The following is a 20,569-nucleotide window of genomic DNA, read 5'->3' on the forward strand; positions in this document are numbered from 1 at the left end:
AGCAAATGAGACAGAGGTGCACCAGGGTTCAAACAGAGTTTCGTTGTTGGTTAGTCCGGGGAATTGGAGGAGTCAGCAGCAGGGAAAGAGGCTCCAACATTAGACTTCTCTCTCTGACATCAGAGTTCTATCTGCAACAATATAACAACCTAGTCTATCCTGTAGCTCCTGGGATGTCCTCTCAGGAACCATAGGATTGCACCATAAACAATGGTGCAATGACGAGAAGGTCAACATCCTCACTACAGATGTAAATTTCCTGCGTATTCAAAGCCAAGATTGGTTACTGTCCATGAGCTTTGAATCTGTTTTCTGTCACCATGAAGGCTAGAACAATGTAGTTCTTATAAACACAGTAATTGCCATCATGGTGGATTTTAAGGACTGAAGAGCATACGTTTATCTATATCTATATTGGATTATTAAAAAAAATTAGAGAGGTAGACTCAATCATAGAAAAAATGAATTTTCCCAGTTCAGTTCATTTCCCCCCAGTTGAAACATAAACTGAGAAATCCATAGCACTAGTAAAATTCCAAGGACAGAAATCAAGGGCCTTCTATTACTGAGATCCTTCACAGTAATTTGGGAGTGGATGAAATTTGCCCTCAAACTTTGTCCCATATTGCAGCTCTACAAAATTCATTGGGAGCCACAAAGAACAGAGTAGGTCTAGACAACCTAGTCTCTTCAATTCATTGAGCCCCATCCTGAGCTACATTCCTTGGTCACGGCAAAGTGTGACAAAGAGACAAGACTGAGGAAAACTGGCATCTGTGGTGGAGCAAAATAACAGCACAATCCCTCAGGAAGTATGGGGCATATTCATACTTCCATCCAACCACTGTCTTAATGCTTTTTGGCACTGGAAACACATACGGCTTCAGCGTTCACTTCTCTCACACATGTGCAAATTCGACAAAAATCTATCCCACATATCATACGCTGCTCAAAAGTCATTCAGAAGCTGCTTTCTGTAACACTTAAGCATTGTTCTCGTCTTCACCCACATCTTTTTCTATTAGTTCTACAATATGTAAGGGCTCATATAAATTCAATAACCAGAGAAGGGAGGAGGGGAGGGGGACAGAATCCAACAGCAAAATATCTTGCCAGATGGGGAAAATTAAAATGTTACCCTTGTTTCTTTGCCAGCGCAGATCCATTTTGACAGGCTGGAAATGATTTATGGAGGGGGGGCCGTATTTACACTGGCAGAAACGTTATTAATTGCCACACAATATTCAATTCTTTGCATTGTTTCTGTGTGCGATTAGTTCCATGTCTTACATACGTATGCAGCCTAAACATGCTGCAATGTTTGCACGCTGGTCATTGCATGAGAGAAATGAGCAGAGAATGCCTGGTGCATGTTACAAATTTCCTTCCAGCCATCCATAGGAGATACAGCAGCAAAGGGGAAGGGCAACATGGAAACTCGCAAGCCGCCTTGAAGGAAAAATAGATTACCTTAGAACATATGAATAGGCAAGTGGTGCAGTATGTTGGAAATTAATAAAAATCATTATAATTTTTTTTACAGAAAGATTTATGCAGAAAGCCTGCCTCCTGCCTTTCTCTCTCTCCCCCCCACCCCCCCGAAATGGTATCAACCATATATCCAACACTGGCAAATTAAAAATAGATATTTTTCTGTCCCTAATTGATTTTACATTACATTAGGCAGCCAAGGCTTCAACCTTCCATGACATAGTATCTAAATAAACATTTATTAAAATATTTTAATTAGAACAAGAGGGGAAAATATTGTTTCCAATTATATCTTCAGACCGGGGGTGGGGGAGGAATCAAAGCAATTAAGAATTAATATTAAAAGAAGTATAATGGAACACTTTCTGTGTAATAACTACCCAGAGTGATTTATATGTTGGAAGAGGATTTTAATAATTGCTGTTTTCTTTCCTTAAAACGAATGTTTAGAGTCATGCAGTTGATACATCAAGTGGTGCCTGAAGACTTACAGTTAATTTTGAAAAGAAAAGGAGAAGACAGTGCAATTCCTTTTTTAAAAAAAAAAAGATCAAATGAGCAAATAATTCCATCCGCAGAAGATGCATGAAATCTACACGAATCTCTGTCTCTCCAGAGGAACAAATTACAGACAGAGATGACTTGCAAGGTCATCGGTCCCCTTCCTCTTCCAATGCTGGGCTGTTGCCAAGATTAAGCAGCTTGCAAAGCTGTTGATCTAGTTGCGATGCAGTCCAAAATGCCATTTATCCAAATGGCAGGAGAGACAAAAGTGGGGCATGAGGATATCTAGCCCCACTTCTGATGGGTGATGAACCATAAAATGACAAATCTGAAAAGCATTAAGAGGCCAGGAAGTCTGACTCCTTGCCACAAGGCTAGGCCACACATACACACCCAAGCACTTCCTGCAAGAAAGGCCATTGTATGTCAATAGAAAAAAACAGTGCAGGGAGGGAGGCCCACAGCAGGGGGAGCCAGAGCTAATGGCAGGCAGAGTCAACTTATTCTCGCTCTGTCCCCACCTTCCTCCCAGTTGAGTTCAACAAGGGTACTCCTGAGACGGAGGAGGAGGATGTCAACAGGCAGTGCCATTTGGAAGAAGGAAGGAAGGAAGGCAGGAAGGAAGGTGTGGACTGCCAAAGGGGGGTATTTCGCCCTCAGGGAGCCTTCTCCACAGGTAAAGTGTCCATAGAGCATAGAGTTCTAGATGGCTCAATCAAGCCAGTCAAGTCACGCGATGCAAGAGAGGGTAACAAAACAATTCACGATTATCTTAAGAGAGATGTTGTGCAGTATTGTGACTGCCAAACTAAAAATTATCTGAAATTTGCTACTGGACATTTTGGGACATGTCATTCACTACTACAGAGCTCCAGAAAGACAATACTCTGTAGATAAGGACTCGTCTTCTCTATAACTATATAAAATAATTCCTTAAGAGAGGGCTTTTCTAGTAATGCTACCCTGGCTGTAAGAGGGACTTACCTGTTATCCAGGTGATGGTCTTTTTGATACTAGGTGAATAAATTTTTATTTTCCTGGACTTTCCTACCTTAATTTTTATTTTTATTAGTGTGCCTTAGACCATTTGGACTAATGCTATTTGCTGCTGGTGGTGGTTATATAAGTATGTTAAATGTTAAAAATTGTCAACACAGAGATCCTTAAAGTGAAAAAGCAATAGGCTATTTGTGGTTCTTCAACAGTTTCACTTTCAGCTTCAAATGGGCATTCTGAAAATAATGATCAGTTGCCTTTTACCATATACCAAGTTAGGCCACTTGTCTAAGGTATCTCAGTATTGTCTACACCACAAGGGGGGAAACTTCGCAGTCACTGACCCATCTCTACAACTATGTAAATTGCAATGTGGGGAGGAGGAAGTTGAAAGGGGCCATTTCTATTCAGTACTGCAATAAGTGGTACCTCAGGTTAAGTACTTAATTCATTCCAGAGATCCGTTCTTAACCTGAAACTGTTCTTAACCTGAAGCACCACTTTAGCTCATGGGGCCTCCTGCTGCTGCCACGCCGCCGGAGCATTTCTATTCTCATCCTGAAGCAAAGTTCTTAACCTGAGGTATTATTTCTGGGTTAGCAGAGTCTGTAACCTGAAGCGTATGTAACCTGAAGTGTATGTAACCCGAGGTACCACTGTAGATATCTAGCTTACTATGCAGAAAGATGAGAGATAGGAGAGGTTCAGTAGTAATGATATTAATTTACTTATAGGTACTATCATCAGAGTCAAAACAGCTAAAGGAAGATTCACTCTCCTATCAGCAGCGATTCATCCTGTCTCTCCTCAGCAAAGCAGAATTTAACGAGCATTAAATGTGATACATTTGTTAAAATTAATAATTATTTAAGTCTGGAATGGTTACAGTGGGATAAGCTACAGTGAAGTTAAGTACCTATAAAATTCGTATTGTAGAATATAGCTTATTCATATGCTGGGATTTTAATGCTCTGTGTATTTTGCAAAGACATTTTGGAAAACATCTTCCCTTCTATTAATAAGATTTGTATTCTTCTATGTTATATTAGCTTTACATGACAGGTAGTATAGTGTTGGACTCAAGTGACTGATCTTTCATGGGCCCGTTGAATGATCTTTTATGTTTTATTTCAGCAGCTGATCATTTTTGGCTCCATTAAGAATCTAAGAATTGCCTGGAAGATCAAACCAAAGGTCTTACTAGTCCAGCGTTCAAAAGGTGTGTTGCCCTAGAACAAGGTAAAGTCCCCCCAGAGAAGTCCACCTGGCACCAACCTTGTCATCATTTTGGCACAAGGTAAATATGTTTTATGGGACGTGGGTGGCGCTGTGTGTTAAACCACAGAGCCTAGGACTTGCCGATCAGAAGTTTGGCGGTTCGAATCCCCGCAATGGAGTGAGCTCCCATTGCTCAGTCTCTGCTCCTGCCAACCTAGCAGTTCGATAGCACGTCAAAGTGCAAGTAGATAAATAGGTACCACTCCGGCGGGAAGGTAAACGGTTCGCCAGAAGCAGCTTATTCATGCTGGCCACATGACCCAGAAGCTGTACACCAGCTCCCTCGGCCAATAAAGCGAGATGAGCACCGCAACCCCAGAGTCAGTCACAACTGGACCTAATGGTCAGGGGTCCCTTTACCTTTTACTAAATATGTTTTGATTTCCTGGACATTCGGGCAGCAGCAGTTATATGATAGTGTACAGTTAGATCTGTTTTTAATAATGTCATTTTATTGTTTGTTTTTTACTGTGGATATAAACTGCTTGGGGGATTTATTTATTCTTTTAGTGGAAAGTGATAAATAGCCTAAATAAGCCTTGCCTTCCATGAACTTCCTTGACGTATCTTGGGATCCAAGCCATTAGCTGGTTCCTCGACATCGCAACAGATTACAATAAGCAAACAATCAGAAATTATAAACCATTTCAGAGATAATATCCTATTTGCAGGATGTGAGCACTCTTGATGCAGGTCAGGGCAGGAATTCGGGGCAGAGGCTGAGGCTTCTGCTCAGCAGAATGAGCAGGTGGGCCCCCAAACACAGCAAAGCTGGCTTAGCACATTTTGAACTAATGCACATTATCATCCAAAGGGGTGTGTGGGGTAGTGCAAGAACACTAAGTCCAGAATTGAAGAAGAAGAGGAGGAGGAGGAGGAGTTTGGATTTGATATCCCGCTTTATCACTACCCGAAGGAGTCTCAAAGCGGCTAACATTCTCCTTTCCCTTCCTCCCCCACAACAAACACTCTGTGAGGTGAGTGGGGCTGAGAGACTTCAGAGATGTGTGACTAGCCCAAGGTCACCTAGCAGCTGCATGTGGAGGAGCAGGGAATTGAACCCGGTTCACCAGATTACGAGTCTACCGCTCTTAACCACTACACCACACTGGCTCTGTAAGATCTAAGATTACTTTACCACTGATGCAGCTTCAGCCCTGCTCCGAACGAAGTCAATGCAAGCTTTGCTACTTCTGGAAAGCCATGTCTTCATCATTAACTACACAATCCTATACATGCTTCTCCAGAAGTCCTACTATGTTCAGTGGGACTTACGCTAAGGTAAATACGCATAGCAGGGATAGCCAACAAGGTGCCCCCCCAAATGCTTTTGGATGATAATACCCATCATCCCTAACTGTTAGCCCTGCAGGCTGGGGCTGATGGGAGATGGAGCCCAGTAACATCCTGAGCGCATCTTATTGGCTGCCCCTTGCATGTAGAACTGCAACCTAAAGCTCTTTGGGGGACTGTAGTCTTCGAAACCCATTTCCCTGTGTTAGGGCTGATGGAATGAAAAACACCTTCTTGTACGGAAACTTGCATTAGGACGCTGTTTATGGATGCTTACTTAGGAAGCAATTACACTGCTTGAGATGTGATGTGGCAGCTGAGATTATGGAGCTTTCTCTTTTAAAAAAAAAAACACAGAGAAAAAAGTATGCAGCCCATACTGGAGAATTTCCAAGGAAGAAAAAGGCCCACATGTTTTCAAGCTCATTATTTTCTTATTTGCCACGTTGCTTATGTGTATCACTGTCCGAGCCGAAAGGTTTGTGAACTCCCGTCTAAGTGGCGCCTGTTCAACCAAATTACCCATCTTCTATCAACAGCCAGGCGAAGGCAAAGTAGGTTCAGAAATAATGAATACACATTTGTGCAACGGCAATCTCTCGCCAGCTTTGGGCTTCTCACCACAGCACAATTTCCCCATGAGTGACGACAAGATTGCACTGTCATTATAATAGGTAATCATTAGATTTATCTTTGATATCATTTGCAGCACCTTGCTAGGGATTGGGTGTGCATTTATGTAGCCTCATTACTGCCAGGAGTCCTCTTTAAGTGAGATGATAAGTAAATAAAAGGAGAAATTATACAACAGGAAAAGCCTGGGATATGTTGTTTTACTGTACGTCTGCGAACTCCCTTCAGCATAGCTAATCTGCACCGCAGTTACCATTATTTCTACCTCACTGAGCACTTCCTAATTGCTGTGTTATTGCTTGTGAAGAAAATATATTATTAAAGTCCACAACTTACGACTTGTTGCACATCTACACAGGGGAAGGAAGGGGGGAGAGAGAAACCTCTTTTCATTTCATCAGAGCTTAATAGGTTTTGAATGGGGTGATGATCATCCGAGGTTGTTTTCCTCTTGAAGATCTGTTCATTACCGTTTCATAATGTCACTGTCTCCTTCTTGCAGTCAAGATGCATTCATAATTTATTCAAAGACCTGGAGATATTATTAAACCAAATCTATTTTATTCTCTATGAATCAGCTCAGGACTACTTTGGTGGCTGGTTGTAATGAACAACAAATTATAAACCCAAAGGAATCCATAACTCCCTTTTTAGCTGTTAATGTTTTATGCCTGTGTTTGGTCGCTGGCCAGATAATGATCCACAAAGCACTGCAAATGTATATTAATATTATCTTTACAGCAGCAATAATACTCAGCAGAGGGGAACGTTCCAATGGGCTTCCTTTTCTTTCTTTCTTTTGGCACTAGTTAAAATCTCTGCTGCTGGGGGGTGGGGAGTCGAGACTTCTGCTTAGTTTGGAGAGGTCTGTCTGCTCCAGACTTTGGATGACCTTAAAATATTCAGTTCTGTGATGTGTAATAAGGACAGCCATTATATCTCAGAAAGAGAGAGAAAGACCTAAGCATTGGCTTGCTATTTCTGAATTTATTCAAATGTGAAAGGCAAGTAGTGAAGATCATAAAGACTGTGTGAAAATAGAAGGTCCTTCTAGCCTTTTCTGCTCACAGCAGGAGTGACACTTTATCTTAGAAAGCAGAATCCAAAGAATCCTAGGAAAAGAGAAAACGGGAAAATTGAAAACCACATTCTCATGAGAGTACTTTGTCGGGGACCGCATAAAAGGCATGGTGGACAAAGCCCGTGGGTGAAATCACCAATTCCCACCACTGCAGTAAGAAAACCGTACTCTATTAGATGCAAATCTACATTGAACAAGGGACCTGTGTTGCCGTGATTCTGTGGGAAGACAATAAAAGGTGCAGTGTTTAATACTGGACAGGAAAATGTCAACTTCCTGAGATCCATCGTTCCTCTCTGTGTGTCTCTCTGTCTCTGGAAAAAATGAAGAGAAAAAGTTTCCAGACCATAGGACTACAAATATTTTTAAAAATAAATATTTGAGAAGTTGCCTACTGCTTAAAGACACCTCTAACCAGTTTACATAAAATATAAAATATACATTGAAATTAACAGCCCTGTGAAATCTTAGAAGTGTAGCTGATGTCCAGTGGTCAGGAGCTGGCCTGCAGTTCCCTCCATAACTCTTTCTCCCAAATATGTCAAACAAGTGGGGGATAAAGATCAGATCCTTGCTGGCTTCTCTAGAAGTAAGTCTCAATGAACATAGTGGAGCTTCCTTCTAAGAAAGCATGCCTGCTCCAGTATCCCTGCCAAGAAAACTCCATGGACAAAAACAACAGGCCTGCTAGTGTACTGTCACGCTATTACTTAGTGGTACATTTTAAATATCATACAAACAAAATCTGTTCCATCCATTTCAAAATGATTTAACAGAATATGAACTATTGTAATTGTGTCTAAGTTAACATGTTACCAAAAAAAACAGTTGATGATCAGTCAAATGCATTTTTAGAGCAATGGACTTTATTTTGCATGTCAATTTCAAGGTAACATAAACCTTACATTTGTTTTATTGTAATTATATATGTGCAGTATATACTTGTAATGACAAATTGTAAGTATATATTAATTATAGGGATTTAAGAAAGCACTGATTTCTGTTCTGCCCCGTATATAATATAAGCAGTGCTGTTTCCATTCCACTGCAGTTTGGCTTCCAACAAAAGCTACTTTATTTATCTCATTGTCTGCAATGCTGAAATGCTACGAAATCATTTACATTACTAATTATGAGATGCAAACTGGGGAGGAAGGCTTTAATTATGTATCATTACGTATCACTTGTGAACTGAAAACAACAACAACAACAACAACAACAACAGTGAATACCAACCAAATTAGCCACATTGATTTCCGTTCCACACCTGAGATGAATATGAAAACACCAACCACTTCTGCCATCCTTTGCATACATACCTGGGAGTAAGCTTCACTGAACTTTGAAAGGTTTACTTTCAAGTGTGTCCAGGATTGAACAACGTTAAGACACTTTGCAAATCTGTTTGCCATTACCCTCCTACTGAGAAAGTCACTTTTTATACATCTTTGAGTGAAGGATTCCCCGAGTTTCTGCTTTCCTGAATTCCACCTCCCTCCAATGACCTCTGCCTGGGTTTATGCTGCAGAAAAGAGCAATCTATATTCCCAGGAGACTGCCAGGTGTACTTTTTCCAGCTAGATCAATATTAGATCATATTTTTCCCAAGAAACTACAATGGACAAAGGATATTTGACTGAGGAGGTGTTACCTGGGGACATTCTAAGCAGGTGCTGGCAGCCCTTTTCGTTCCAGCTTCAAGAGGGACCACCAGTAATGTTGAGATATGCTGAATTTTCAGAAGTAATTTGATAACCAGTTTCAGATGTGGGGAAATCCAAAATAAAACAAATGTATGAGGAATCTTGGCAGTTATGGTTGGCATTCACACAAGCACGCCCTTCTCCTGGAAGCCTGTGGTGAATTTAATAGTTCTGTGATAAGGGGGAGAAAGTCAGCAGGTCTATAATTTAATTTTATTTATGACATTTATATCCTGCTTTTCCTCCAAGGAGCTCAAAACAACATGCTCTGGTTATCTCCTGCTTGGACTACTGCAATGCGCTCTACGTGGGGCTACTTTTGAAGGTGACCCAGAAACTGCAACTAATCCAGAATGCGGCAGCTAGACTGGTGACTGGGAGCGGCCGCCAAGACCATATAACACCAGTCCTGAAAGACCTACCTTGGCTCCCAGTACGTTTCCGAGCACAACTCAAAGTGTTGGTGCTGATCTTTAAAGCCCTAAATGGCTTCGGCCCAGTATACCTGAAGGAGCGTCTCCACCCACATCGTTCAGCCCGGACACTGAGGTCCAGCACTGAGGGCTTTCTGGCGGTTCCCTCACTGCAAGAAGTGTGGTTACAGGGACCAGGCAAAGGGCCTTCTCAGTAGTGGCACTTGCCCTGTGGAACACCCTCCCATCAGATGTCCAGGAAATAAACAATTATCTGACTTTTAGAAGACATCTGAAGGCAGCCCTGTTTAGGGAAGCTTTTAATGTTCGATGTTTTATCGCATTATTATTATTATTATTATTATTATTATTATTATTATTATCATCATCATCATCATTAATTCTTTTGGGAGCCACCCAGAGTGGCTAGGGAAACCCAGCCAGATGGGTGGGGTATAAATAATAAATTATTATTATTATTATTACTACTACTATTACTATTATTGTTGTTATTATATGTAGTTCTCTCACCCCTGCTAATTCATTCTCACTGAAGACCTGTGAAGTAGATTAAGCTGAGAGACAATGACTTACCCAAGGTAATTTAGTGAGCATCATGGCTGAGTGAAGATTTGGCCTCCTGGTCTCCTGGGTTTTAGTTCAAAGGATTGGCCACTACACCACACTGTCCTCCCCACCCCCAACAGGAAGCTATCTTCCCTTAGCTTATCTAGTTCACTGCTGCCTAGGCCTACCTGGACATGCCAGGGATTGAACTTGGAACCCTCTGAATGGGAAGCAGATGCTCTGCCACTGAGCTATAACATCTCTGGGATAGGAAACCTTCTGCTTATCAAGCCACTTATTTCAAAACACAGAAGCGCAACCAGAAAAAAGGGTGTGAAGCTTGTTTGTCACAACCCTGCTCACAGGTCTATGATTCATAACCCTTACAATGACTCTTAATTACTTAGCATAAAGGTTCCCTGTCACCACCTGTGGCGTTTGCCTCCTAGGTGGGTCATAAGGAAAGGGTTAAATGAGTGTGATGTGACTGGCCAGTGGAAACAGATAGGGGGAGTTAGAGTTAGGGTTGGAGTGTGTAGAATTCAGTTGGGAGTCGGGAGTTGGAGAAGGAAGAGGGAGGACAAGTCTGTGGGTTGGTGGAGCTGTGTGGTGAGAGAGTGAGAGGAATTGTTAGGTGGAGTCAGATAGATAGTTGGGATAATCAATTTGAAGTTGTTAGGAACGTATAGGACAGTTAAGGAACTAAGATTAAGAAACTGACAAGAAAAATTAACTGAAACCATAAGCTTGTTCACGCTTATAAAATAAACTTGATTATTTGTTAATGTTAACAACTGTCTGGACTCTGTGTGTACCTGAGGGAAACGGGTTGGTGGCAGTGAAGAGGCAATCACAGTGGTGGCACAGGGATCAATAGACCGTCAAACGTCCGGGGACCCTGTGTGATCAGCACACCATCCTTGCAGTGAAATGGGGGATACGGGACGTCGCCCCTCCAGGTATTGTTGGGCTCAAGAGTCCCATCAGCTTCAGCCAGCATGGCCAATGATCAGGGATGATGGGGGCTGTAGTCCAAAAACATATTGAGGGCCACAGTTTCTCCATCCCTGATTTAAATGATAGCTGCTCTCAAAAGCATAGGTATTGATGATCATTGTTTCAGCTGCCTGTCAGACACTGAGGCTGTGCCAATATGAAGAAATTAAGGCCAACCAAATGACTGTGGAACATAATCCCTATGCTGTAAGAAGTCCTATTAGTTTCATGCCAAATTTGGTGTCAGGCGGCTGTGAATCCATCCCCCACGGCAGGTCACCGGGAACAGATAAGACAAGGAAAAGTTCTTACCAACTGCTTTTTACAGTGGTACCTCGGGTTACAGACGCTTCAGGTTACATACGCTTCAGGTTACAGACTCCGCTAACCCAGAAATAGTACCTCGGGTTAAGAACTTTGCTTCAGGATGAGAACAGAAATTGCGCAGCAGCGGCGCGACGGCAGCGGGAGGCCCCATTAGCTAAAGTGGTGCTTCAGGTTAAGAACAGTTTCAGGTTAAGAACGGACCTCCGGAACGATTTAAGTACGTAACCAGAGGTACCACTGTATTCAATATTCACAGAGATGCTGCCTCTTAGAATAATGGCGTTGCTCCAAGTGAGACTCCACCCCCCCTTCATGCGTCATCACTACAGGTGCTGAGATGTGCTCTCTGCCTCTGAGCTCTTTGCTCTCCTACTTTCAATGCTCATCCGGTTCTGGGAGAGGGGGGTCTGGAATGCTTTCTAAGACACTGTGTCCATCAGCTGTCCTTCCCTCTGGTGCTTCTTCCTTCTTCTCCTCTCCCATTATTTCCCAGCTTTCCCCCTCATCTGCCTCTGAGCTGTGATCTCCCTCAAACCCCTGTCGTAATTCTGAACTGTCTTCTTCTCCTCTGGAAGGGTCAGGCTGGGGAGGCGGTCTCCACCATTCCTCCTCTGCCCAGTCCCTGACATTTGGTTAAAATCAGTGCAAGTTTAAAAAGATCAGGCCACCATCTTGATTCTAGCTGGCATCCAATGGTATCCAAATAAAGACCTAAACTTCCTTTTTGGTCTCAGGAACCACCGTGCTAAATAGGGTGGTGATATATTCAGAGGTGTCCAAATTGGTGCATTTTGGAACATTTCAGTCCCCCATCTTGAGTCAAAATGCCGTCTTACAGTACCCAAATGCAGATGAAAACAGGTTTCTCCATCTCAGGAATAGCCATGCCGTGTTTGGTGATGCTATATCTAGAAACCTTTGAATGCATAGCAAACAGATGGACCAACCACTTTCCAAAATGGTTGGAAAGAAAGAAGATAATAAATTGGCAAATCAAACTTATTGAATTTGTTGAATTGGCCAAAATGACAACAGCTATCAGAGGTCAAACAAATCAAAATTTAATAAAAGAATGGAGTTGAGTGAATGAATATATGAAAAAACACTGCTCCAGTGCAGAAATATTGATATGTAAAGAACAACGTTTGTAATGGGAAAAGGTTACAAGTGCAAGTAAAATCAGAATATTTGTCAAATACAATATAACAACACAACTGTAAAGATAAGTTATAGAATTAAGGTCAAGCAACGATGGAAGGAAGTCAGATTTTAATTCACATTTCGAGTTATGTCGAACCAATGGTGGTGGGGTGAGGTGAGGTGGTGGGATGCTTTGTGTTACTAACATGTACATATGTGTAAACGTTTCTTTCTTTCTGTTATTTTGTAGAGATAAAAACTTCAATAAAAATTAATTTTAAAAAAGATAAGGAAGATAAGTGAGCAAATTGCTGGAAATGTTAAACAGTGATGAACCTTGGCATCTCAAATTTCAGTGGCACCCTGTACAGCACCAAAATCTGCCCTCCTCCCTCACCTTCCATTGGGTGTCATAGTGCAATTGCACTGGTCATGCTCTCTTGGATCCACCTTTGTGTTAAAGCAAAGATCTATAAAATATCTTCATATATGGTAGAAATGTAAACAAGCAAATTTATTTGGGAACAGAGCAGTTAGAATGGAGCAGATAAAGCATGAGAAATTAGACTTAGATCCATGACTATTCTAAAACAATTCCTAGATGTCTTGAGAAATGAGTCTTATATATGATGACAACCACTAGCGTATGTTAGGGCAATTATGGAAAACAATTTGATAACCCAATGATTACAGAGTGGGAAAATGAAACCCAGGCTGTGTCATCATGGCAAAATTCACTAGTTATATAAGAGATAAATGCAGAAAGCAACAATATAATTATTTCTTTCAAAAATGACACAGTTTATTAATTATTGGAGCAATAAGACTCACACAACAGATAATGCATGTTTAAAAAAACTTTCCACATTTGAAATATGCATATAATGGATTCCAATTCAATTTTGAATGTGTATTATATGTTATGGATATATTAGTATTATTAAGATAGAAAAATATTTGCTGAGACCCTTCTTCCACCTTTGATATAAAGGGGAGAAAGTGTTTTAGACATACAGAGATGATGGTGCTATTGACAACACCACCAGTATTGGATGAAAATGCAGTTGCGAGCCTAGCTCTCTTTAGCAAGTCCTTTTCCAGAGCTTATACCATTTTATAACCAAATAGAACATTATGCAACTGGGTTTGAAAAGGGAGCTTTGTGTAGTTATCACATCAAGATGAAAAATGAAATTGAAACACGCCCTAACAAATTATGCAGCAAGGTGCCAAGTTCAAGAATACCTGAGAGCTCTGATTACATTATGCTTACAAGATGTTGAAATCACCTAAACACATTCAAGCTGCAAACAGGTCACCAGGCCTCATTCTTTACATGTTCTAGATTTGGGTGTTTTTCAAAAGAAAAAGAAAAGCTTCCTGACATTCATCGGCAATCAGATATTTTTGGCATCCGTCCCACCAAATCTTTCTCTCAATTACAGCTCTGTAATCCACCCACTGAAGTGCCTCTGATTCTTTTAATGCCCCTTCCCCAGTTAAGATTTTAACATAGAAAATATTTAACCACGCTTAGTTTCTTGATCTGCTCTTTTCCACAGAAAGGCAGCCAGAGCCCTTTCAAAATAATCGTATGTCCCCAGGTGTGAAGCAGGAAGTGGTGGTGTTTATTTTATTTTTTTTAAAAAGACAAAGGACAGCAAAACAAACATCACTGCGAACAGCAACAAAGCACAGGTAAACTGTGCACTTGAGTGATTAAGCATTTAAACAATTAAAGCTGTCGAACAATTAACTGTTAAATAAAAGAAGTGGGAACAAATACAAGTAAAATAATTATAATTAGAAGGTGGGAAATATTTAAATAGCCTTATTAAATGTATATATTCTATTTGTGACTCAAGGAAGGCTTTTGTTGACTATTCTCATAAGTCAGAAAGGAGTTGTAATGAGTCACTATCTACTTGGCATTCCAAAATTTCCCATTCCTGTTTGAATCTATTCTTCCCCACCCCATCTCCTGTTGGACCCATGAAATCCTGGTAATCTTGATTAAAGTCGCCAGTTCCCACAGTTGAATGCATAGTGGGATACGACTTTCCTCTACCATGAGCTGCCCATTGGCTTTACTCAAAAGCTCGGATCGGCATGGATTTCTATAAAGAAATATTGAGCATATGAGTGGAGCGGAGATTTATATAACTATCTCCTGTAGTGGAGCAAACTTCAAAGGACAATGGTTTCTTTCATAAAGTGGCTTCTTTCCTTGTCCTCTCCCAGATTGGCCCAGTAGGAGACAATCAACCCTCCTCCTTACGTTTTGAATGTAGCAATCAATTGAAGAACCAGCACTAAGGAAATAAATAACATTTAATCTGACTTGAGGCTACTGCCAAAGCATGCTATTCTAACTACCCCAATGGAAATAATTAGGGCTTGGGGTTTTCTGAGTGGTAAAAGCAAATGGGTTCTCTTAAGTGCAATTAAAGCTATACCACATACTGAACCCATTGCTGCTGATAGATCTGTTTTGATTGTCATGCTCTATACACAGACTGCTAAGAAAATATTACTAGTGATTATCATGCCATACTAATATAGAATAGGTAATGTCAAAAGAATTCAGGAGCTCCCTTGATCTTTGAAGAGAACCTTAGGCTGGCAGAAATTCTTTCTCCCAAGTAAAGCCTACGCTACATGTACTGCTACAATGCATCAAAATGAGCTACATTAAAGGATACCTAGTGTAATGTTGTGTGTGTGTCTGTGTCTGTCTGTCTGTGTGTGTGTGTGTGTGTGTGTGTGTATCCCCCCCCCCCCATTAAACAAGGAACAAATTTTCACTTTCATGGCATGCAAATACTCTTTTTAAAAACAAAAACAAATCACATCATAGCTCTTTCCACTTTAGCCGGAAAATAATTCCTTAAAACAACCCTCTGGCATTAATTGTTGTTGATGGGAAGATCAAAGAGGAGCCTTAAGTGTGAAGAAGGCTTTTGTTTGATGGTGCTTTTGGGCTCAGCAGGAAGATGCTTTCCTTCCCTGTCTTTGTTTTTGTATGTTTTGAATGCAGAATATAAACCACGCCGTTATTCTCATCGAAGGCAAGTATGGAAAAACAGCACCCATTGCTTCCTGGTCCTCAGCACCCTGCACAGCGATGGAGGAGAAGAGTGACTTCAGTTTAGCTAGATAATTGCCGACGAACACTTCCTTTGAGATGATTCCCAATCAGGCAATAGATCTGGTCACATTGTGTGCTCCCTTCATATCTGTGCCAGCCAAGTTCATTTTCTCCTCGTTATTGCTGCCCTACTCTTCTCCCCATTCGCACCTCCCTTTGGAAAGTGAGAATAATTAAAATGTTCATATGCAATCTGGCAATGGGCACTTGAGCTTGATTTAATTATGCTTTGCTTTGGTTCTGAACCAAAAACAATAGCCCATCAAGGAGGCTGATAGAGCGTCATCTGCATCAGGCTTCCCGGTTCAGTTCTCAAGGATACTAGCGAGAAGCCATTGTGTAAATGGCTGCTACGAAGCACCGCAGTGGGGAAAATGCTGAAAGGAAGGTTACTTTCAAAGTGACATCAACTAGGTAGTAAACCAGGATGCTAGTTAAGCATCACAATGAAACTAAAGAAAGGAGGAGAGTATGCTTTGAACATCACCGGATTACATGCACAACTGCAGGGCTATGCAAAGACGGACACCATCAGAACGAAAGGGTAGAATACTGTACATAAATATGTAGCAGACAATTCGGATATCAATTCTTATGGGTTTAAAAGTGACAAACTTCTAAAGTATATTGTTTTAATTTTTGCTCTGAAAATCTGACCTAACATTCAGCTTGAACATCTCAACTGGAGCTATTACTGAGAGTTAGTTTAGTGTTGGTGCTGACCTTTAAAGCCCTAAGTGGCCTCAGCTCAGTATACTTGAAGGAGCGTCTCCACCCCCATCGTTCGGCCCAGACACTGAGGTCCAGCTAGTTCCCTCACCGAGAGAAGTGAAATTGCAGGGAACCAGGCAGAGGGCCTTCTCGGTAGTGGCCCCACCCTGTGGAATGCCAACCTAACTCAATACTCCCATCAGATGTCAGGGAAATAAAATCTGACTTTTAGAGAACATCTGAAGGCAGCCCTGTTTATGGAAGTTTTAAATGTTCAAAGTTTTATTGCTTTTTTATTAATATTCTGTTGGGAGCCACCCAGAGTGGCTGGGGAAACCCAGCCAGATGGGTAGGGTATAAATAAATTAGTAGTAATAGTGTTGTGTAGTAGCTTCAGTGTTAGGCTCCGGCAAGCCACTGCAGAAATGGCCAGTTCTTGTGTTGCCTTCCTCTTCCTCCATGGAGGAGACACGTGAAGAAGGGCCTATGAAAAGTTTCACTGCACACTCCTCAATTATGGATCTTCTCCATTTTCTGCTCTCTTGGCTCAGTGCCCTGTGCAGAGGAGTCACCCGCACCTTAAATCTGGCACTGCCCTTGGAATTATTTCTAGGCCACATTTCTCACTTCATACCTCGGGTATTTCTTTTTTACCATTGTTCAGCCAAATATCCACTGATCAGACACCTTGAACATTTTTTAATGGTTAGAATGTGTCCTTCAACTCTGATGGTGCCTCTTATCTGCACGGAGGTTAGAGCAGGGTATAGAAACTACCGTACAAATGTGGGATTTACGTTTGCGGCTCTGCCCTCTTTTGCCTCTGGCAATGCCAACCACTGGCATGTGGCCCTTGGAAGAGTACCCAGAATGCAATGCCGCCGTCAAGCTGAAAAGGGATTCCATGGCATTGGCCATGGGGCAAAGTGGTTACTTGATAAACACAGACATAAACTCACCACTGGATCAACCCACCTTGGAGGAATGCCGCTCAGTGCCAAGTCAGCTCTTGGAAAACAGACATTGAGTGGGATGTTTTTACTCTCTGAAACTATCATTTTGCCCTTGATTTAGCAGCCTCCTTTAGCAGCAAACAGCAGAACGGCACCTAAATCCTACTTTAATTGTTCATTCAAACCTGTGTCTTAAACCATGTTTTCTACTTGACTTTCAACAACTTCACTCCATGAACTCGCCGCACCCAAAGCACGAACACACACACACATACAATGTTCTCCTTTATACATATTTTATAAATTTGTTTCAAGTCACATCTTAAAAAGGTATTTAACTTTTTCGCTGGGATCCTGATTTTAGTTAATAGCAGTAAGGGGAAGACGGGGGGAGTCTCTGTCCTTGATCTGGAGCTGTTCAGTAAGGAAAAGCCAAGGCTGGAGGCACATGAAAACATGTCAATCAGATGTAATTGCTCTCAAAGAGGAAACCATATCGGGCTGGGAGAAAGAACTGATCGTGAACACTTGGATTCACTGCCGCACCTAATCTACTAATGAGCTCAGCCTGTTATTTTCAGACTCGCTCTTCAAAGGTTTTAACACAAGAAACATGACAGCAAAGGACAACATAACAAAGACAGATCTAAATATTATCTGTACACAGATGTAGTTTTACACATGTGAAAATATACTGGGAGTGTCAACAGTTTGCCATTATAAGTTGATTAAAGGGATAATTAGTTTGGGTGGTCGGATGCAAATGCCAGCAGGGGACCTGCACTTTTGAAAGTGCCGCAGAAGAAGCCATTTCAGCAGATGTCAGTGACGTTCCCTCTGTCACACAAACTATTAAAGGTGCAAGAACTATGCCCCCTTGTTTCACTGGGCACTCTAGTCACTGATTTAAATGGCCAATGCTGCAGAGCCTCAATACCTCAATAACGGGGCTTTTCCATATTTCAAAACGAACCTATTTAAACTGATAAAATAACTATCCTAGAACTGGTTCAAACCTCACGTTTGGTTCCACTTGAGGCTGTTGTTGCTGCTGCTGCTGCTGTTGTTTTGCAAGAGGGACCTGTTCACCAGGGGTGCCAACTTGAATAAAATATTGGGGGGAGCAGGTAAGCCATACCCCGCACAGCCGATCGTAGGACATGGCACACACACACACACACACACACCATTTGAATGGCAATGTCCATCAATGTCTGGCCCCCTCAAATATTTTATGGGAGGGGGGCTAAGGGACCTCGACCCCTAGGAGTTGGCTCCTATGCTGGTCGCATTGACCAGGGTTTCCCAAACATGGGTCTCCAGCTGTTTTCGAAGTACAGTTCCCATCATCTCTGACCACTGCTCCCGCTAGCTAGGGATGGTGGGAGTTGTAGTCCAAAAGCAACTGGAGACCCAAGTTTGGGAAACCATGACATAGACCAAGGATAGCTGGTGTGCTGCAGGAGGGGAGAGGGCTGTTGTACTCAGGTCCTCCTTGCCGGCGCCCCATGGGTTGGCCACTGTGAGAATAGGATGCTGGACAAGATGGACCATTGGCCTGATCCAGGAGGACTCTTCTTATATCGCTGGACTCCAAACCCCATTAGCCCTTGCTAGTATGGTCAATAGTCGGGGTGTGATGGGAGTTGTAGTCCAGCAACACATGAAGGGCCTGTGGGAGGCACCATAGCAAGTGAGCTGGAAGCTGACAGTTCTTAGCCACGAAAATGGCCACATTATGCAATACAGCCCAGGACTTCCTGTGGGAACTTGCTGTGGTTAAGATAAAGGCAGGGGGGAGGGAGCCCTTTTATACCTTTAACAGTTTAGTGGAAGAGAGATTTTTTTATTGGGCAATGGAAACAATGGAAACAATGATGATGATGAAGATGATGATGATGATGATGATGATGATGATGATGATGATATTTTTGTACTCTGCCCATCCTACTGGGTTGCCCCAGCCACTTTGGGAAGCTTCCAACAGAATATAAAAAAACACAGTGGAACATCACACATTAAAATCTTCCCAATACAGGGTTGCCTTTAGATGTCTATTGAAGGTTGAACAATAGGGGCACAGTTATCCCATTCAGGACCAGGTGGTCCCCCACACCTGCTATCATCCCTAAGGACCAGGGAAGAAGGGTGGGAGCAACTGGCAATTTGCTGGGGTGGGGTGCAAGTAAGGTACAAGTTGAATGTGAAAGGATTAAAGGAGGTGGATGAGAATACTATGAGCAACATGTCAGTTCAGGAAGGGAAAGGCCTTTTCCACTTAGAGCCCCTGAACTGGCAAATTCTGCCTAAAATGTGGAGGTTGACTCACAGTACATCTAGACCAAATGTCTCCACTTAGCTTGAGGAAAGCCAAGCTATGGAATTCTTTGTCACGAGCAAAACACTGTGGCAAATAATTTAGCCATTTCAGAAAATGGACTGGGTATCACTAGAAAATGACATTAGCAACTGCCCTGCTGCCATTTTGTGACTGGTTGGTCTCGACAATTGTCAGCTACCTTAAGTAGACTCTGGGCGTAGAAAGTTTGAAAACCCTTGGTATAGTGCAACCAAGCTACAAGGGTGTCACAAAACAAACCACAACACCTGCTGAGCTTCTCTCAGTGATGAAATCTTTAAAGGCTTCTTTCAAGAAAGGAATTGGCAGGCCCATTCATAATAGATCCCTGTGCTTTCAATTTGTTATGGCTTGGTTTGACTCTTGTCTTTTAATATCACTCCCCTCCACCCTGTCAATTATTTATTATGCATTTTAAAATGCAATCAGAACCTTTGAGCACCGACTGCATCCATAAATCTAAAATTAAAGTCAGACCACTGTAGGATTTTGTAGAGTCACCAACTGAAAGGCAGGAGTACAGGGGAAACTGCATTTTTAAAATGTCTAGGGCCAGTTCTGCCTTCCTTGGCATCTGAGCATCCTGATCGTTGCCTAACAATGAAATCATGTGCATGCCCATAGCTGTCAACTTTTCCCTTTTTTTAAGGGAAATCCTATTCAGAATAAGGGAATTTCCCTTTAAAAAAGGAAAACATTGACAGCTATGTGCATGCCTACTCAGAAGTAAGTCTCCTTGAGTTCAGTGGGACTTAGTGCCAGTCTCAAAGTATTATATAATGAGGTAGTCCATCAATATCCAGGGGTTTAGGTGGCAAATACCTTGTCAATTAAATGTAATGTGCATTATTCTATTCTATTCGTTTCGTTTCGTTTCGTTTCATTTCATTTCGTTTCGTTTCGTTTCATTTCTTTCCTTCTTTAAGAAATTTCTTAGCTGGTCTTCACCATAAGGTCCCTGGTTGGGTTTTACATA

This window comes from Podarcis melisellensis (genome assembly GCF_964234715.1).
Source record: "Podarcis melisellensis genome assembly, chromosome: 6".
Taxonomy (NCBI): Eukaryota; Metazoa; Chordata; class Lepidosauria; order Squamata; family Lacertidae; genus Podarcis; species Podarcis melisellensis.